Genomic DNA, 14627 nt, shown 5'->3' with positions numbered 1-14627 from the left:
TTGTAATAACAAAATAATTCCCCCATAATAAAGATTAGAAATTTATGGTAGTCTTTATCTTTATTCCAATTTTACTTTTGGCATTTCACAAGGTTCTCTATCTCTCTAACTCTTTTACTCTTTCTTCCTCTTTTAGTCTTTCGGTTAACCTCTCGCAGCCAAACCCAAACTTTGAGCTCCCCACCATTGAAACCACCCTCATCCACCATCCTCAACCACAAACCCATCTCTGTCAACTCACACGAACCCATCCTTGTCGACTACTCATGAAAAATTCATCCCCATCCCTACCCCTATCGACCAACGATTCCCCTCCATCGTACATATATGTTGAGTTATTTTGAACCAAATCTATACATTTACTTGTCTATTTTGTTAATTTTATGTAAAAATAATTGACTCTACATTTTCTCTTTTGGGGTTTTGGTGTAAAATGTTTGATATATTTCAATACTTTTTCAATAGTAACTTTAAAATGAGGTTAGGGATGACGCATCTCGATATATTTGATGATATATCAAAAATCATCGAAAAATACAATTAGATAAATCATATAAAAAATATATCAAAAATCATCAAAGATTGTATTTTTTTTCATAATTTTCGATATGATTTTTCTGATTAACCTAGACGAGTCATCCCTAACCTCGTGTTAAAGCTACCATCGAAAAAGTATCAAAATATATCAAAACTTTACCCCAGAAAGCAAAAAAATCTAGAAAAATGCAAATTCATTTTTTTTTGGCACAAAATCAACTAAACAGACAAGTAAATGTATAGATTTGGCTTGAAATAATTCAATACATGCACGGTGGAGGAGAATCGTGGGTCTACGAGCAGTGGCTGACCCAAGATTCAAGTTGAGAGGAGCATACTTTCTTTTTCTATATGATATACATTTTAAAAATTAATGCAAACTTGTATTTTTTTTATAGTATTAAATTAAGAAAAAAAAAAGTAACAATAAAAATCTTGGCTTCAATGATCAAGGTACTTGATACAAATCTTATTGGTAAATGTTCAAAAAGTAAACTTTAAATATTTAAAAATAAACATGTTCTTGATGGGATTTAAACTCAGGACTAGGCCAGACTTTGAACATAGGTAGGCTAGGCTTGTGCTTACGGCCTACCTAGCCCAGGGCTAAAAAAATTATCCTCTTTTAAAAAATACATATTTTTTTCACTAACTTTGAAAAATAGTATATTTTTTTTTTCTAAATAAGGGCCCACAAATATTTTTGGGCATAATTTTTTTAAAAAAAAAACACACAAAAGCAACAAAAAAAAGTACAAAAATATATTATGTGCAGAATTTTTAACATTTTTACGATTTCTTAGATTTTATTTACATAAAATTTTGATGTATTTTTAATTGTACTTTTGTTATTTGTATATTATTTTTTATGTTGTTTTGATGTTATTTTCTTTTATGTTTATAAAATACTATAAAAAATGAAAAGAAAAAAAATCCTTGAACATAAAAAATGTAAATTTTTTATAAAAATTTGTGTTTTATATAATTATTCTCATTTTATTCTATGACTCACTAAATTTTAAGACTGGCTCTGCTCACGACGTCTATTATACTTATGTGTGTAAGATAGCTTAACTATTATTCAAAAACTAGTATGATGTTTATAAATATCACTTTTAACTACAAATGTATTCTGTAACTAAATAAAATACATATACATTTTTTTTTTCGATATTTATTTTCAGAGAGGGCAGTCAACCCTCCTCGCTTTTATGTGAGTCTACCCCTGTCGACAAGGACGGGGATGGGTTTCGTGTGGGGTTCAACAAGGTTGGGTTTCGCGTGGGTCGACAAGGATGGGTTTGTGTGAGTCAACAGGGATGGGTTCTTGGTTGAGGACGATAGAAGAGGGTTGTTTCAACGGTGGAGAGCTCAGGTTTTAGGCGTGGGTGCGAGATGCTAACCTAGAAAGATATAGAGAGAAAGCTAGTTAGAGAGATATATAGAGAATCTTTTGAAATGCCAAGAGTAAAATTGGAACAAAGATAAAAGATTAGCATAAATTTGTAATCTTTATTATGATGGGAACTATATTGTTATTGGAACTAGTTTTAAGCATTCAATTTCAAATTTCCATTGATATATACCACTCCCTTAGAAAAAGTAAGAGAATATTATAATTAAAGAAAAACTTTATTTCTAAAATATTCATTTTTTTTTTTTTTTTTTCTTTGAAGGAACTGATAGTTCATTAGAAAGATAAAAAACTGGGCATCACAGGGGTCATGCCCTCCCCTTGGTATTCACCAGTAGTCAAAGTAGACCCTTTTACACTTTTGGCCAAGCCATCTACAAAATCCAACTCTGAACGACTAACATAACAAAAACTACTACCCTTAAAGCATTTAACAATATCTAAAATCAAAAAAGACACATGGAGGATCTTCCAACTAGGTACACACTTCCTTTTTTCCAAAGCTTGCACTGCCGATAAACAATCAGAGCAGACCAGAATTCTTGAATCAATCCTTTGCTTAGCCCACGCTAAAGCCATCCAAATAGCTTTTGTTTCAGCTTCAAGAGCTGACCCTGCATCAGTCGTCTCCACCTTGTACTTCCAAGATCCATCTTCAATGTTGATCATAACTGCAGCCAGGCCAGCAGTCCCTTCTGACCAAGCGGCGTCCGTAACTAACACCACATCAAAATCTTTACTGGCCTTGCAAACTTGTTTTGAGGGATCATCGATCCCTACTTCTTCAACTTCATTGTGCCTGTTGAATTCCTCATATTTTTTCCTGATATTTATGGCTCCCAAAGATAAATTTGGCAGGCCTCCTTGATATAACACACCATTTCTGAGCCTCCAAACTTCCTCAAAAACGCAGGCCATATATACCACAAACATCAACCGAATGTTACTTGGGATGACTAGTAGCACTTGTTCCACGAATTCCATCATCGAGTCACCCGGGAAATTATCAATCATCAAAGGGAAATTTCCAGTGAGCCAAATAGCTCTTGAGACACAACACTCTCTAAAAATATGGAGACAACTTTCCTGTTGAAAGCCGCATAGAAGGCACTGCTTATCCCCTGCAAAAGGCAGCTTATTACGAGTTGGGATTGCCTCATTGAGGAAGCGCCACAGGGATACCGAGAGTCTTGGGTGAATCTCACTTTTCCAAATCATTTTCCACAAGTCTCTCTTTGGGTTCCATCGATATCCTTGATCTACTCCATAAGCACTCTTGACTGAGAAGGCTCCATTAACGTTTTCCTTCCAAACGAGCTGGTCCTGGTGTGAAGATTGTAATCTAGGAATTTCCAATATTCTCTTTCCCATAGTTTCCCCAAAAATCTGAACAATTATCTCTTCATTCCAAGAGTTATCATTGGAAAGATCAGCTAGAGTTTTGAAAGTGTACCTTTGACTCCTCAATTGATCCATTAAATCTCGAAACTCATCATACTCCAACCAAGGGATCCACTGTTGTCTCCATGCATCTGTCGTCTTACCATCCGCAGCTATAGTTAACGATCCTTTGAGAATGATATTTCGAACTTCCAGAATGTTCCTCCAGCAGTACGAATCACTCTGCTTTGGTTCGACTGCCCAGAAGTTCTCATGTTTACAATACTTCTTTAACAGGCAAGTAACCCAAGGTTTCTTGTCTCCTCGAGCAACACTCCAAGCAAGCTTGGACAATAAGGCTCTGTTTAAGTCTTCGAATCTTCTAATTCCCAACCCACCTGAATATTTCGGTTGGCAAATGCTGTCCCAAGCCTTGTAAGCTTGATATCTCTCTTTGTCCGAGGTCCCTATCCACCAAAATTTTCTAACCATTGCATCCAAAGATCGGCAAGTTGATAGAGGAACCTTCATAGTAGACATGTTGTAGACAGGGATTGAGGATGTGACCGATTTAATTAACGTGAGTCGGCCTGCATACGAGAGCAGTTTTAACTTCCAACCATCTAACCTTTTCTTCATATTATTCTTCAAAAACTGGTATTCCTCAGATTTCCTTCTTTTAAAAATAAAAGGGTTCCCTAGATGTTTCTCCATTCCACTAACTTGCTCAACACCTAAGGCCTTAAGAATGTCGAGTTTCCTTGGGGTATTCTGAGAAAATAGCACACTAGACTTGGTCTTGCTACACGTCTGGCCTGACCAAGCTTCGTAGGTAGCTAGACACTTCATAATCTCATTCGCTTCCCCAACATTGGCTCTCAAGAACAAAATCGTATCGTCAGCAAACATGAGATGAGAAATACTAGGGGCTTCTCTTGCAATCTTTATTCCATGAATTTTTCCTTGGCCTTCTGCTTTCAAAACCAGTTTAGATAACACTTCTTGGCACAAGAGGAAAAGAAAAGGTGAAAGTGGGTCTCCTTGTCGAAGCCCTCTATGAGGAACGATCTTTTTTAGGGGACTGCCATTTAGAAGCACCGAATAAGACACACCAGTAACACATGTCATAATAAGTCCTCGGGCCTTCTCAGTGAAACCATTTCTTTCAAGAACTTTGTCCAAAAAACTCCATTCCATCTTGTCATATGCCTTGTGCATATCTAATTTAATGGCCATTAAACCACCCTTCCCTTTCTTTCGACGAATTTTATGCACTAGTTCCTGAGTCAAAATTGAGGTTTCAGCTATCCATCTCCCTGGAATGAATGCAGATTGGACAGGAGAAACCAGCTCCTCCATAACCGGCCGGAGCCTATTGGACAGGATCTTTGCTACCACCTTATACTGGAAATTACATAAACTGATTGGCCTGAATTGCTCAATTAACTCAGGGAATTCTACCTTAGGAATGAGGCATATGAAAGTTCGATTCACCAACGGGTTCATCACTCCAGTGTCAAAGAATTCTTGAGTTGCCTCTATTACCAAAGGACCAACTATCTCCCAGTATTTACGAAAGAAACATCCCGAGAACCCATCTGGTCCAGGGGCCTTGAGAGGGTGAAGCTCAAAAACTACACTACGAATCTCCTCAGCAGATGGAATAGCAATATTTAGTCCAAACAAATAAATATGGTGTTGTACACTTACTAAATTGGACTCATTATAGCCGTGCGTGTGAGTAATTGATGAATTGATACAGATAACATTATTACCAAACACCACACACTTTTGCAACTTTTAGAGACAAAGCTTGCGTATAAACTATTGTGAGATTCTTTTATAATTATTCCACTAAGATTGCGCTAATGAGTACCAAAATTTTCTTTGACATTTGCTATTATTTGTCTAGCCTATATATCAGTTAGAAAATTATTAAACAAAACCTTTCTTAGATAAAACATAGTGTCAAAGGCAATCTCCATTCAAATATCAAATTTATCTAATTTTCACCATAGATAGTTTTAAGTAGGGACAATATATCATTTTATTTTATTTTATTTATTTATTTTGTAATCAAAAATGAATTTTACTGCTCAAAACTAAAGTATTACAATAACTAATTACTCACAGCCACTTAGACCCAATTAAAATTTTGGCTTTAATACGGCTGAACCAGATTTGATCAGTTCCTATTTAAAATGGGAAGATCTATCTATCAATCATCAAGATAAAATAAAAGAAAAATCTATTGGTAACTATACATTTGGTATTGTTTACAATCCTATCTGTATATATAATATACATTTTTTTTTGGTGCAAAGAGTATCATTTCTTACTATCCATATGTTGTAAATAATAGCATTAACTACTGCAACATAAACTTCTTTTCTGAATTTAGAAGTTTTGTATCTTCTAATCCAGTTTAGCATGCCTTTAAGAGTGAATTGAATTGAATCTATTTTAATTAAGGCTAAAGATCGGGTGGGTTGATTGGGTTTTAGGAAAAAAAAAACCGTACCTGCTCGTGTAATGACTAGGTTGGTTGGTGTTGAGAATCAGCCTAATATGCCAAGTCACCAATCCACACCAGCAATCCAAGTCAGCTCACCAAAGGATTTCTCTATTGTCCTTGTACTCTGATTAGCACAAAAAGAATTACATTCTCGTGCAGAGTTTGTTACAGATATTTTTCTCTTTGTGGTCCCAAGTATATGCTGTAATGATTGACAATTATCTGGAAGAATATTTTGTAGTTTTTTATGTAAGATTTGCTAGTTTTACAATGACCAACGGTCATATTTTTCCCTTTGTATTACTCTATCTATGAATGAAAACTCACCAGCTCCTTTGATTTTTGAGCTGAGAATTATTACCTTCTATCATCTTTTTTATTTTTACTTGGTATCAGAGCTACCTTAGGCCTTTGCCATGGCAACTCAACAAGTAGGAAGTGACAATGCTATTTCCCAAACAGCTAGCTCACCAACTAATAGCTCTACTGTTATGGGTCATGCTGCAAGCAGAAATGAAGGGTCCTCTTCTCAGTTCCAAGAAAACATCATCACAGATCCTCAACTTGGGAAAATACAAAAAATATCATCACATAACCTCGAATTGATATAATAAAAGTTGGACAACTTTTTAAAGACAAACAAATAGTGAAGCTTGCTATGAGCTCATTTGCAATAAAAATGAATTAACAATACAGAGTAAAAATATCATCATCTACGGATTACAACCTAATATGTGTTGATAACAACTGTAAATGACACTTTCTGGCCGCAAAACATGGACAAACAATCATCTTCAAAGTCAGAAAAATCATGGAGAATCATACATGCTCCTTAGAACTCATTCATAATGACCATACTCAAACAACAAGTAATATAATAGCTGACTGCATAAAAAAATTATAGATCCCAAAAGAATCTACAGACCAAATGAGATTATTGATGAGATAGCATAAAATTATAGTGTACTAATCTCTTACCAAAAAGCTTGGAGGGCAAAAGAAAAGGCTGCAGAGAATGTAATAGGTTGACCGTATGAGTCATATAATGAAGTACCTGGCATTCTACACATGATTCAAGAAACCAACCTAGGTATATAACTTACTTTATTTAAATATTATTTGCATTGACATATACATTTTTAAGTATAATAAATATAAAGTTTATTAATATGCAGTATTTATATACCTAGTATTTATATACCTGTAATACTTAACAGAGGGTCAATTTTCATGTGTTCATTTTATTTTCACATAGTTATAAGAATATTCTACTTTATTCCTTTATTTTCATTATAAATTTGAACAATGGTAGCTTATAGAACAAAAGAAGGTTCAGTACAATAATTAACTGAGAAAATATTCTCACATATACTCAATTAATTTATCACGATTTCTGAGGAAATCCTTTGATCAACAAAGGTGTGCATTGCAATGAGAAAATCAGTGTAGCGTGCCTAATCATTAGGGCGTTCCATAGGGAGACCCCAGATCATGCTTTAGTGTGTTGAACTAATCTTGTGCCTTTGTGGTGTCGATTGGGGGTCTGGGAGAGGCTTTCTCGATGTTGAACTGGTCTGTTCCCTTTTAATTAGCTTATTCTGCTGGTGCTATTTAAGGAGCTGCCGAGAGAGGATTTTGTGACCATTTTGATGATTTGGTGATGGCTGTGGTTTGACCAAAACTGTGTGCTCTTTGAAAAACAACAATCTCGTTTGGAGGTGGTGGAAAAAATTTTCAATGCTACTCTTGAGGAGTTTCGAGGAGCTGGTGCGCGTTTGGTTGCTTCGTTGTCGGAGGCTAGGATGGTGCGGTCAACTAGGTGGTGTCCGTCGAAGGTGGGTACATTTTCATTGTGCTCTGATGCGTCTGTTGTGGATGTTACTCCTAGGAGTGCCTTTGCTGGCTTTGGGGGTGTGGTTAGAGACGATGATTGGGTCGTCTGGGCAGCTTGAGCAGTGGGTGGGGTGGGTGATGTGGTGGTGGAGGTGGCTGAGTTGATGGCTCTCCAAGTGGGTCTGCAATGGGATTTTAATTTGGGGTTTTCTTTATCTAAGGTTGAAGTTGATTCTTGTGTTGTGTGTAAGTGGGTTAATTTCCCTCAGTCTAATGTTGTTTTTAGGCCTATTATTGATGATATTATTTCTTTATTAGCTGCTAGTGGTGGTGGTTCATGCTACGCCATTCCACATTTGTGAATGGTGTTGCTCATGTATTGGCAAAGTCTGTTACTAATCTAATAGGAGTTCATGTTTTGGTCAGATGCTTGTCTAAGATTTCTTAGTGCTCCTGTAATTTATTTAATTAATGATAATCATTCCTTCCTTCAAAAAAAATTATTATAAGTGTACTTAGTTATATCTATAAATTATAATATATGTATAGTACACATATCTTATCGAAAGGACTTTTATATATAATTGGAGAGAAAAATAAATAATTAGTGTATTTTAAAATATTTGATTAAAAGAAATAAAACTTGTAATAATATTAAATTTGTGAATGTAAATTGTGTGTAGGTGGGTTAATTTCCCTCAGTCTAATATTGTTTTTAGGCTTATTATTGACGATATTATTTCTTTATTAGCTGGTGGTGGTGGTGGTGGTTCGTGCTACACTATTCCACGTTTGTGAATAGTATTGCCCATGCACTGGCATATTCTGTTACTAGTCCAATAGGAATTCATGTTTGGATGATTGTCCAAGATTTTTTAGTACTTTTGTAAGAGCTAATTTATTTAATTAATGATAATGTTCCTTCCTTCAAAACAAATTATTATAAGTGTACTTAATTATATCTATGAATTATTATATATGTATAGTGCATATATTTTTCCCATATCAAACGAATTTTTATATATAATTGGAGACAAAAATAAATAATTAGTGTATTTTAAAACATTTGACTAAAAGAAATACTTATAATAATATTAAATTTTATAAAGGCAAATTTGTGATCATCACACCAACAAAGCATATTTATAATACTAAGATATATGATACCTTAGGAATAATAAAACATTAATAAAATTAATTGAACTTTCTAAAACTGATCCTGGAGATTACTAACAGTTGACTTGTCCAACTGGAAAGCCTTGGCCAAAATATCTCTTGGAATGGCAGGATTAGACCCAAAAACAGCATTAGCAATGGTAATAACACCAGGGTTTTGGCTACTCAAAGCAGAGATGGAAACAGCAGATTTTCCGGTGCCACCAACGTTGCGCTGAAAGTGAACCAGTCCCACACAGGAAAGACGAAAACATCACCCTTTTGGAGGACCTTTGTGATGAGCTGGTTGTTAGGATTTGATGTGACGAAACCCACTTGAAGGGTACCTTCGAGAACTGTTAGGATCTCCGTGGCTCGTGGGTGCGTGTGCGGAGCCACCACACCGAAAGGAGCGTAGTCAATCCGAGCCAAGGAGATGCCAAGAGTGTTGAGGCCAGGAATGTGGACCACGTTCACTGGTGTCACCTTTGAGCCCTGAGGGTTTGAAGTGTTGCCGGCTAAGTGTAGCCCTTTGAACGAGAAATGCTCAGCAATTGCTAGTTTTGAGTCCAGGCATGCATGTCCGTTTAATCTTGCTGCAATTAATGAGAAAAATAAATATTTACCTGAAATTGTTTGTACTAGAGTACTGCATGTACAAATCTCATAATGTAACACAAAAAGTTAATTAAATAGGAATAGTAATCTTGAAAAGATTACAACTTCATCATAATGGTATTACCACAAAAAGTTGTTACAAGGGGAGAAGCTTTCACCCAAATTACATTTTTAACATTTTGGAGAAGAAGTTGACAAATAACAGTAGAAGCAATTAATTACATATATTTTAGTTTTATTGATTTAATCACAAAATAATAACTATCAATTAATAAAACTCTAGTTACAAATATATTGTATTCACTTCATATAAATTAGGCTAATTAGTAATTTTTTTTCTGAACTTTTTTGGCCGTTAAAAATTTCCCCCGAACTATTGAGATTGTTAAATTTAAAGACTTTTGTTTAATTTCATTCAATTTTACTATTTCAGTGATTGTTTATAGTCATGCTCCCCAGACTTTTATACATACCAAATTATGCCCCTCAAATTTTGATATGTACTAAATCATGCCTCTTGAACTTTCATCCATGTTAGAATTTTTTTACTAAAATTAGACAAAAGTTCTTAAATCTAACAATCGCAATAATTCAGAGAGAATTTTTAACGGCCAGAAAAGTTGAGGGGCATAATTTGGTACATGTCAAAGTTCGGATAGAAAAATTACTAATTAACCTATAAATTATTATTCTTTATATATACATATATATTTAGTGTATTTTTGAAAATTCTCCTTTAATAATTCTGAAGTTTTTTGAAAATTTTGTAATTGGTGACTAAAAATAAATATTTATGCTTTTTGGCCACTTTGAGTTGATGAAGTGAAAAGTGTGTATATTGAGAAGGTGCATAGGTTTGTATTCAATCTTAAAAAAAAAAAACAGTATTTAATTGAAAATGTAGGAATCAAACAATTTAAGCTAAATACTAAATGACAATAGATTATTTTTTTTTTCATTTTCGAGAAAGTACATAATTTACCCGAATCTTCTTTCTTGATGGTTCGAAGCAATAGTATAATTGAAATAAATACATAAATCACTTTAAATACGAGAAGTTGAGTAGGCAAATTAGTCTCATGGAGAAAAAAAGGATTCAACTTTACCCGAATCTTCTTTCTTGATGGTTCGAAACAATTGTATAATTGAAATAAATACATCAATCACTTTAAATACGAGAAGTTGAGTAGGCAAATTATTCTCATGGAGAAAAAAAGGATTCAACTTAAAATCACAGATGATATTACTAATTTTATCCGCTTGAATGGTTACCGTGAATATTTTCACTAAAAAAACAATCTTTAGTGATAAACTTTTAATCACAACATAAATTTTTTGTGATTAAATGTGATTTTAGTTACAACAAAAAATTACTTGTGACTAAAATATAGTATTTAAACACAAGTTATTACTAATTTAGTTTTAGTCACAAATAAATATTGAAACTAAAAACACATTTAATCATAATAAATTGTAATTTTTGTGATTATAATATTTTTATCCACAAACTTTTTAGTCACAATATAAGAATTATTATTTATAATTAGTCACAACTTTTTTTATTTTTAGTCACAAATTTTGTTGTGACTAAAAGTGAGATTTTTTTAGTACTCTTAGTTCATTTTTATCTTTTTAAAAGAAAATCTTTACAGTAGAAGGACTAATTTGTTATTTCTTTCAAGTAAAATATTAGTATAGATCGTTCGTAAATGTAACTCGTTATTCAAACAACTATTCTGAATTCCTAGAGCCCCATGCAAGGCTTGTTGGAAAACTTGTTGCTCAACTTGGTTAATCGCTATTTATTGTTCAAAATAAATAGTTTTATTTCTGTAATTTTTTAGTTGTTCCAAAGTCTAAGAAGTTGATTTAATCAAATTTGCATATGACTTCATTACGTTCGTTAATTAGTGTGTGTAGTGTGTGTGTAATATATAGGTAGGAAGTGAGGTGCACTATACAATCGTACTTAAAGAAACCTAATTAGAATGAGAATGACAGTTACGTTCATTATCAATGTAGATAATGTATTATTTAGAAAAATTAAAACTAGCAATTATATATAACTCAAATTTATCATATGTAGTATTTAAAGTACTATTTCTCCAACCTGAACTAGCAGGATCTGCCACACAGAAATCTTGAAGAGGACTTGGCTCGAAAGCAATGGCCAAAGCAAACGTGGCGGCCACAAAAATCAACAGCAGGACTCGGTTTGCCATGAATATGATCTTCAATATATATAATGTAAAGAATTAATACCTAGTTATAATATACCTATATATATGTATTGCACAAAATCAATTTGAGTTGTTGTGAATTAAATGTAGTGGAATAAAGCTTTATATAGAAGATGCTCGTGAAGAAAGAAATAGCTTGGTTACACCAGAAAATTAAAGTTGCCGTCTCTCAACACTAAAACAAGTCTTATATTAATTAATTACAATCTGCATTCTGCAACTCAAGCCAGTTCAACTCTTTCTGTCCATGCATTCAATCCAAAATTAATGTTCAATATATAAATGTATATTTATATATACCGTATGTATGTACTTATTAATAATGACTTAGCAGATATGGATATACGTTAACTGTTAAACAACATGTTCTTCCAAGAATCTCATGCCAAATTGGACGGTTCATTTAGGCTCGAAGAATAATGAAAATTAGTATCGCTTAATTACTATGTCAATATATAGTTTCGATCAATTCTGAGACAAATTGGATTCTCGTAATCTGATGCTAATATTGCCTATATTGATCTAAACTGAAAAAAATAATGTTTTCTTTTACATGATAAAAAAAAAAAACCGGCCAAGACTGGACTGACATGGTCAAATTATATTATAGTTTCATATATATCACCTTAATTATATAGAAGTCATATTAATAATCTCAAATTCAGATTTTAAAAAAGTTCAAATATAGAAGAAATCATCTGTTTCTCATTGAATGAAGAAGTGTAGAGGCTGTATCCAAGACCAGTTCCTAATCTTTTATTACATTCTAAGGAAAACAGAGTAACTAATTCTACTAGAAAGCCAGAAACTCTACCAATTAATCTTTATTTTAACACTCTTCGAAAGATATGGACTGTGTATAACTATACATTGTAAAGTCCCAAGCATATTGCTTATCAAAAATTAGAAATGAAATAAGTGATAAGGTCTTGATGATGAATTTGTAAGTGAGTTGATTGTGTTTATCCCTGTCTCTTCTTATGAGCTACTATATGTTAAGAGTTAATTAGGAACTTCCTTTTTCTGTAAGATAGTTAGTCATTAGAGTTAGTTAAACACAATTGTTAATGCTGTTATTTAATTGTTGAGTTATTTTATACTGCTATTTAAGTGTATTTATACCTATAAACTATCTCATTAATCAATATACATAATTCATTAATCCGCAACATCATTTCTTAACATGGTGTTAGAGTAATGTTGTGTCTCTATTATTTTCCATTTATGTTTTTGAAGCTATTTGTTCTTCTCGATCCATCTCTTGTTTTCTTGGTTTGTCATTAAGTCCTCTTCGACTCCATCAACGGTTGACCCTGCTCTGGCGTCTGCTGCTTCAATTCCTCTCACTTTTTTTTTTCATAAGCTTTCTGTGAAGCTCGACAACAACAATTTTCTTTTTTGGCGTCCTCAAGTGTTAACTCATACGATTTGGTTTCTCCTTTCCAGTCGGCCTTTATTCCTGAAAGGTGAATAGCCGAATCATCTATCCTTACGCAAGAAATCATTCACAAGATTCTTCGTAAAAGGGTAGTGGGGGTCTTATGGCCTTAAAGTTAGACATGCACAAAGCGTACAACAAGATGGAATGGAATTTTCTAGAGAAGGTTCTTAGAGCAAATGGGTTTAGTGAAAGAAGTTGCAAGCTCTTGATGGCGTGTGTGACAAGTGTTTCGTATTCGGTACTCTTAAATGGCTGGTTCCATGAAGAGGTTTGTGTCAAGGCGATCCTTTATCCCTATTTTTGTTTCTTCTTTGCCAAGATGTGTTATCAAAGATCATTGTCAAAGCTTAAGAGGGATGTTATATTTATGGAATCAAGATCGCTCAATTTGCTCCTCCAATATCACACCTTATGTTTCCAGATGATAGTATTCTCTTCGCTTGTGCTAATGAGAATGATGCTAAGAAGTTGATGTTAGGTTTTATGCCCTAAATAAAACTCCATTTCAATGTAATCTATTTTATTCAACATCAATAAAGAAACATAAGTATTTTTCATTCATTTGTGTATGTTTTGGTTCACTTTATCAATTGCTTGTCTATTTGATTTATAAATTCATCTTAAACCCTTTTCACATACTTGATCATGTTTATTGTGTTGTCATCACATTGGAAAGTAAACATGACTATGTGAATAAAGTTTCCTAGATTTATCAGACACAGGGTTTTACTGATATGATAATCTACAACAAGAGTTTACTTGTATTTGAAGAAATACTATGTTCTTTCCAGAACATTGGTTAAAGAAAAGCTCAGGTTGGATGCATGGAGTATGCATCGGAAGGGACCGATATTGAACTTTGACTTAGATTTAATTAAACTTACCGTAAAATCTATTCAAGTCAATATCGCCAAGTTGATCCTAGATCAAATGATCTTAATCCTGTTATGATTAGGCTCAATCTTGAAAGGCTATTTGTGTTCTTTGCTTTGTTAGTTAAGCCTACTTTTAGGTCAGGGTGATACGTACATTTTGGGAACACGGTAGTGCAATTGAGTGGGAGCGCTAACATGAACATGGAATCTATAACTTCTATCTGGTGAATAGTAAGTAAAGGATGATCTCCTTCGAGCTTGACCAAACGAAAATAAATGGTGGAGATCTCATTTCACATAAGCTGAAATATCATTTATACGGGGTCAATTGTTTTAAGGATAAAATACATAGTAGGGTGTTACGGTAATCTAATCCATTTACAGTGAAGATCATTCATATAAAGGATCATTGATCAAATTAGGATTATAACAATGGATAACTAATGATGTGTCTATATGGTGGAACATATAGAGCATTCTATATACTGAGAGTGCAATTCTAAGTTCTATGCGTGGATTCAACGAAGAATTAATAAGTTAGTGAATTTTAGTGCTAAATTCTTGATCTACTTATCGGAAGCTCGGTTATATAGACCCATGGTCCCCGCACTAGTTGAGA

At 33.6% G+C, this 14627-nt stretch overlaps 1 pseudogene; it reads right to left on the bottom strand.

Annotated features, from left to right (window-relative positions):
- Positions 1-8886: 8886 nt before the first annotated feature.
- On the bottom strand, positions 8887-11934 carry LOC115698075 (putative germin-like protein 2-3; annotated as a pseudogene).
- Positions 11935-14627: the final 2693 nt, after the last annotated feature.

Source organism: Cannabis sativa, chromosome 7 (genome assembly GCF_029168945.1).
Source record: "Cannabis sativa cultivar Pink pepper isolate KNU-18-1 chromosome 7, ASM2916894v1, whole genome shotgun sequence".
NCBI classification, from domain to species: domain Eukaryota; kingdom Viridiplantae; phylum Streptophyta; class Magnoliopsida; order Rosales; family Cannabaceae; genus Cannabis; species Cannabis sativa.
This window is presented reverse-complemented; position numbering and strand designations above follow the sequence as displayed.